Raw genomic sequence first — 7546 nt, 5'->3', positions numbered from 1 at the left:
TTAGTTTGTTAGAAACAGATATTTTGGTGGAGACAAAAATGTGAAAAGGAAAAGTAATATTTGGTAATAAAACTTTGTGTGAAAAGGCACCTCTGGATGGAAATTGTAAAAAATTCATTGAGGGTAGAATAGGGCATGTGAGAAATTGTAGAAAATTCATTGAGGGTAGAATAGGGCATTTCAGCAAATGAGCAAATTGGATGCATTTGAAATGGATATGTTTTGTGTAGTAAATTTAGTTCATTTGTACGCGATGCAGGGGAAAACGGTGGCCTGCTGGCTTTCATGTGACCAGGGTTAGAATTAAAAAGGTTGGAGCTGAAGTTATTTTACCATCGTATAGCACCATGGTCATGCCCATTTGCAGTCCTTCATTTGTCTTCTGGGCACCATATTACAGGACGGATGCATTCACCTGGGAGACCTTTGCACCATCCCTGCAAGTTATCAATCCATTTCTGATCTCTCTCTCTCTCTCTCTCTCTCTTTTTCTTCTAATTACTCTAGTGTTGCTTATAAATCTGTCCTCAACTTTCCTGTAATTGTGTAGTCTTCTCTCACTTCAAACTCCACAATATTAACTAAACAGTAGATGGATGTCCTTTGTAACTTTGGCAGTCCCTGCTTGTCCTTTCTTGACCCATCTGCAGTGTTTGATAATCATTACGTGCACCATTCTCTAATGTCTTTTCATTGACCTGTTGGCCAGAACTGTTATCCCATGTTTCTGTTCTCATCTGCTAAATTGTAATTATTTTCCCCCCCAAGTAATGTTACCCCGGTGGTGTCCCAAGATTTTTTAATTTTTCATAATGCAATCCTTCTCTGCCATCATTCAAAAAAGTTTCAGTTCTCAAGTGTGGATTCCTGTCGTTAAATCATCAGACTACTTGTTCGATATACAGTAGAGATGAGCAAAAATTTCCTCCAATTAAGTATTTGGAGGGCTAAAGCTTTATTTGGTTTGTGTAAATTCTCTTCCTTAGTCGCTGTTATCATCCCCTGTCTAGGTAACTGGCTGTTTTTGACCAGACCAGTTTTATCTAGTACTGAGGGTGCTTATTTCCACTTGGGTAATATCAATTGGGTCTGTGTTTGCTTCAGCTCATCTGATGAAAATACTTCTGTTGTTTCAAACTGATTACTCAAATTACTTTCAAATTTGAAGCTGAACCAAAACTCTGGTGCTCATGTTATTTGCACCAAGTCATGTTCCCACATTATTGATGTCCCCATCAGTATTAAATTGTGAGCATAGGGTGCATAGCTAAGCCTTATATTGTTATGGTTGAAGTAAATGAGAGGAAGTTACTTCTAGGTGAGAGTTCTGACAAAAGCCAATAGCGTAGAAATTGGAGTTAAGGGATGATTTGAGAGAATTTTTGCATACAGGGCACTGTAATTTCCCTGAAAGAAACTAGCATCAAGGCACGACAGCAGTTATTTAGGCTATTGGCCAGACGGAGTCAAGGGACGGAAAAGACTTCTATCAGGAAATAGCATTGATGAACTATGCCATCAATGTTTCTAAACTCCCCCACTCCCCCAAGGTAACGTCATTTTTCCTTGATCCATCACTAAAGGAAAATTGCTGCTTAGTTTTGAATACTGCCACATGTTCACTGGAAGGTAGGTGGAATCTCCATATAAATGCTGATTTGTTGGATAATGCTTGAACGTTGCAATGTCTTCTTAGTACTTGACTGAGCTATTGAATTGGATACAGGTTAAAGATCTACAGAAGTTGCAGTGTGATTGTATGCTTTTTGACTAATTATTGACCTAGACATAAACTACTTCCTTTTGTGTGAATCCAGACGGGTGCATAATTTGAAAAGTAAAGCTTCATCACTTGACTCAAACCAGGAATTAGTTCTAAAGTAGTAGTAGCCAGAATAGGAAACATTGGGTTAAGCTAGAACAGTGTATAACCTGATGAAATTGTCAATTCTTGTCAGAACCACTAGATGGTGGTATGCTACCAATGCACAAACCCTGTCACATCACAAAATAGCATGCTGTGACATTTTAATGTTTTTGGAACTGTATTTACTTCTACTGGCCTGACCCCTCATTATCGTTGCTAAGTTTTTTAATTTTCCTCCAGCTTCAGTCAACTGTAGTTCACTATGCAACTTTAGATGGTGTGCTCTGTTTTCTTTCTACCATCTATTTTGATTTTTAAATTTCAGAAATTGATTTTTCAAGTATTCCTTAATTTTAATTGCTGCCCATTGGGTTTTTCATTGGTATGTTTATTCTTTCCACTTCATCATCTCTAATCCTGCCCTCTTTTTGGGACGGTTGTCTGGTAAATCAAAAATATGGTATTTAGTCAGTGGGTTCCAGCCCAGTAAGTGAATGAAAGCATCTGATAGCCCAACAAGTCCACACCAACCCTCAGTATCTTGCATAACCCACTTAATCTACACATCCTTGAACACTATGGGCAAGGCTGACCCACCAAGTCTGCACATCTTAAGACTGGGAGGAAACTGACTGAATAAACTTAAGTTTGACTGCCAACATCATTCTAATTGTTTTGAGACTCCAAGCAGTTTCAGGCATATCTGTGTTTCCTCCTTCAAGTCCCTCATTTTCCCTTGAGCATTCTGATTTTGCTTCCTATATTCCACTTCCACTTCCATGGTGTTCTGAAGGGGAGGCCGGCCAACCAACTGTGGATCAGTGTTAGTGCAGCGGCGGTGATCAGATTCTGAAAGCCAAATGACAGTAGTCTGAACCAACCCAAATGCTAGCTAACCCTTTGTTTTATTGCTGCAGAATGCAAATTTGTGTCTGTGGAGCATTGTACTAGTCATAAGTCAGTTCTGAGCTGGGAGCTGCTGAAAGTTTTCATTGAATCTGCTACATAATCCATTTATTCTTTACAGTAAAGGAAAAGTTTCTGATTCACAAATGAGGGCCATGGATTACAAAATCGCACCTGTATTTTGCTGGATATCCTTGGGGAGAAAGGTCTTTCTTTTGAGATGACGATCTGAGACCTGAGTTCTTGCTCCTAACTACTACTGTCCTCAGATTTTTATCTTTAGATTCTTTACACACTCTCCCTTTTTATTGGATCTTATTCCCTTGCAAAATGATTTCAGAATTAATGACTAATGATTTAGCTACTATGTTTTGGCCATATGCAATTCCCACATTTCAATCACACTGCTGCCTATTGCAACTTTTCCATTCCGAATTACTTTCATGTGCTCCGTGTTCACAGTATCCTTTTTTCCTTATTGTGAAATGCTTTGAAACATTCTCAGTATGTTTAAAAATTGTACAAAGGTGAGTAGTTGTTGATTTGTTATATTCGTGATTTCTGCAAGTTGGATGTAACAACTTTATTATGGCCACATTTTCAAAGTAATTTTTTTATTTTATATTTTAGTCTAAATGGTTAAAATGGCTGTTCTTCGTTTATATTAGCTGTGAATATTGTATTGATGCCCTGTGGGAGAATGGGTGCAGCTGGCCTCCCATGTTAGAGTACAAGTCATTGGTGAGGCAGCACTTGGAGTATTGTGTCCAGTTTTGGTCACCCTGTTATAGGAAAGACATAGTTAATCTGGAAAGTGTGCAAAGAAGCTTTACAAGGATGTTGCCAGGACTATTGGGCGTGAGTTGTAGGGAGAGGTTACCGAGACAGGACTTTCCTCTTGGAACACAGGAGAATGTGACACAGGGTGACCGTATTTGAGGTGTACAAAATTATGAGGGGCATAGACAGGATGAATGCAAATAGTCTTTTTCCCAGGAATGAGAATTGAAAACTAAGGGTCATAGTTTTAGGGTGAAAGTGGAAATACGACAACTTGTGTGTGTGTGTGTGTGTGTGTGTGTGTGTGAGAGAGAGAGGGACTGCCAGAGAAAGTGGTTGCGGCAGGTACAGTAGCAACACTTAAACGTTTGTATTCGTACATGGATGGGAAGGGTTTTGAGGGAGATGGACCAAATGCAGGCAATTGGAAGTAGCTGAGTGGGCACTACTGTCAGCATGGACCAGTTTGGACTGACAGGCCTGTTTCCATGCTGTGTTACACTGAGATAAAGTGTAAACGAGGCTGCTGAGGACCTGGCTGTGGCCTACCTTGGAGAAGGTGCTTCAAAGGTGAAAACCAAGAAGTAGGCAGTGGAGAAAGCACAACTCCTCCAAGTGGCTAAAGAACTTTGTGTGATACTTTTAATTACAACTTTAAAAGGCGTCTGGATGGGCACAAGAAAGGAACGGTTTAGAGGGATCTGGGCAAAATGCTGGCAAATGGGACCAGATTAATTTAGAATATCTGATAGACATAAACTAGTTCGATTGAAGGGTCTATATGTAATTCAGAGCTGTGCTTGGACAGAATGCAGTGGAAGATGGATGGACTAACAGCTTCAGAATAATGATCATTACTTAGAGAAATCAGGTAGTAATTTGTGAAAAGTTTGTGGTTTTAGACTTTTGGAGATAGAAGGTTCAAATATACCAACTGACATTACAAAATGCCTTGGCACAGAAGAAAATATTTCAGCTCATCAGACCTGTGATGACTGAAAATTTATCTAATTTGTCCCATTTTTCCTGCCCTATCCCCACAACCATGCAATTTCTCCCAATTAGATATTATACAAGAACCTCGAAGTTAATGCAGAGTTTTTTTTTAAACTAAGTTACTTTATAGGAGTGTAGGATTAAGGAGTGGGCAAGGACATTCTGCCCTTTGAGCCTGCTCCACAACTCAGTGAGGCCTTGGCTGATCTGGGGAGCTTCATTTCAGTTCCATTTTTCCTGTCTGCCCTTCGTAACTCTTGTTTACACATTCTGAATAAAGCAACTGTGATTTCTAAGGACTGACCTCTAAGCATTTATTTTACAAATTCTTTCACTGTATGTATTCTACTGTGCCAATTTCACAACCAGACATACTCCCTCTCACTATAAACTCTGACTTCCTATTGATAGTTCAAACAACATCTGCCAGTATTCAACTTTCTGTAACATTTCCTTTTTGGATCTTAAACTTTAAAAGCCCAAAATATATGCTATGGGGTGATTTATTTCATAAAGAGTAATTGATTGAGTGTTTGTATTTTATTTTATCTGTGGCTTATAAAATCCAGATTTTATGACAGACTGCAATCATGACTAGGAGCAAGGTGGTATGTGGCACCTGCCCACCCAACAACTCTAGCATGTCCTCTTTAAATGCTTAATTATTTGGTCGGCTGGCTGTTTGGTCCTGAATGGTGTCAAGCTTCTTGTGTTGTTGAAGCTGTATTCATCCAAGCAGGCAGAGAGTATTCCAACTTGCTCCTGTCTTGAATCTTATAGATGGCGGACAGGAGGTGAGTTGCTCACTGCAGAATTCCTAGTCTTTGACCTGGCCTTGTAGCCACAGTGAATCCAGTTCAGTTCTGGACAATAGTAATCTCACATGTTGATACTGGGGTTTACAAAGGGATACCTGGACCCCTCAGATTAAATTGAGAAGAGATTATACAAATTAGGCCTGTTTTCTCTAGTATTTAGAAAGTTAAGGGGTGATCTAATTGGAAGTTCAAGATATTAAGCTGAAAAGACAGATAAGAATAAATTGTTTCCAAAAGTGTGGCATTGTAGAAGTAGGGGGCAGAGCCTGAGAATTATGGCCAGACTGTCCAGGAGAGATGTTTACTCGTAAAAGGTAGTAGACATTTGGAACTCCCTTCCAAAAATGGTGGTAGAATAACAATTGTTAATTTTAAATCTTACACAATATTTTGTTTAGCAAAGAAATTGAGGGAAGTGGGCCAAATATTGTGCTAGAGCATAGATCAGTCATGATCTCCTTGCATGATGGAATAGGCTTGAGACACAAAATAGTCTACTATGATTCAGATATGGTAATATTATTGAATGTCAAGGGCAATAGACATTGCCTGGCACTTATGTGGTGTGAATGTTACTGACTTTGTTTGTCAGTCTCAACCTGGATATTGTTTGGGTCTCGTTCCATTTGGACTGCTTCAGTATCTGAGGAGTTGTGAATGGTGCTGAATATTGTGTAATCAACAACAAACATCTCCACTTCTCACATTATGGTGGAAAGAAGATAATTAATGAAGCAGCTGAGGCTGGTTGGTCCTGGCACTCTACCCTGGCAAATATTTAAGAAGGGAGACAAAGCATGAAACTACAAGCCAGTTAGCTTAACATCACGGAAAAAATGCTGGAATCTACTGTTCAGGAGGTTACAACAGACCACTTGGGAAATTTCAATGTAACCAAATAGTCTCAGCATGATTTTGTGAAAGGGGAAGTTGTATTGGATCAAGTTATTAAAGTTCTTCGAGGAAGCAACATGTATAAGCGGAGCCGTGGATGTAATCTACTTGGATTTCCAGAGGGAATTTGATGAAATAGGAAATTTTAATGATGGTGGTAACAAATTAACTGTTAAGCTATCAGCTATCAGGAAACCAAGCATAGCCATAATTATGTAATCTTCAGGTTGCCAACATGTAATGACAATAGTTGCGAAGGCATCAGTGCTGGACCTCAACGAATTACAATCAGTATCAATAAATTGGATGAAGGGATCAAATGTGTTGTTAAATTTGCTGCACAAACTTAGGAAAGCAAATTATGAAGAGGACATAAGATTGCAAAAGGTTATAGATAGTTTGAACAAAGATTTGACAGACGGGGTCCAGTGAAAGAAAATGTACACATCTGCAGTTTGCCAGGAAATACAGAAATGGAGAGAAATTGCAGTGCCTGGAGGCATCTGGATAACCTGGTATATGAACAATATAAAATTTAGTGTGTAGGTACAAAAGCAATTAGGAATGTAAGTATAGAGAGATTTTTGTACAATTTATAGGAGGTTTTGGAGAGTGTTGAGTATTGTTTTGATTGTTGAAAACCGGATATAATTGCATTAGAAACAATTCAGAGACTGTTCACTTGAGGGATTCCTGGGTGAATGTGTTACTTTATAAGGAAAGTCCACACAACTTTGGCCTGTATTCATTTGACTTTAGAGGTATGTAAAGTAATTTTACTGAAACATAAGACCTTAAGAACATTTGACATTAGGTGCTGAAAACATGTCTTCCCTAGTAGAAGAGACTAGAACTAGGAGAAATGCTATTTTTGCACTGTTTAAAAATAGGAGGTCTCCCATTTAAGATGGAGATGAGAATGTTTGTTTTCTTTTCTCAGGTTGAAAGTTTGTAGAATTTTCATCCATGGTGGAGGCAGAGACATTGAGTATTTTTAAGTCAGATGTACATAAATTCTTAACTAAAGGAGTCAAAGTATATCAGGACTGAGAAATGGGTTGGAGCCTCAATCAGATCAGCCATGATGCTGTCAAATAGTAGAGCAGGCTTGAGGGACCAAATGGTTTGCTTCTGGTCCCATCTTTTACTTTCTCAAGTTTTTATGCTGTGGTGTTAGGATTGGGTGTCTTCTGGCTGAGCTGGGTTTGGTCCTCTGGCTGGTGTATTGGATTCCATGGCATGGATTTAGTGGTTATATTTTGGCATGAGACTGTTGACGTGTTGT

This window comes from Stegostoma tigrinum, chromosome 17, assembly GCF_030684315.1.
Source record: "Stegostoma tigrinum isolate sSteTig4 chromosome 17, sSteTig4.hap1, whole genome shotgun sequence".
In the NCBI taxonomy this organism is placed as follows: Eukaryota; Metazoa; Chordata; class Chondrichthyes; order Orectolobiformes; family Stegostomatidae; genus Stegostoma; species Stegostoma tigrinum.
The sequence above is the reverse complement of the archived record's forward strand: the minus strand, read 5'-3'. Positions refer to the sequence as shown.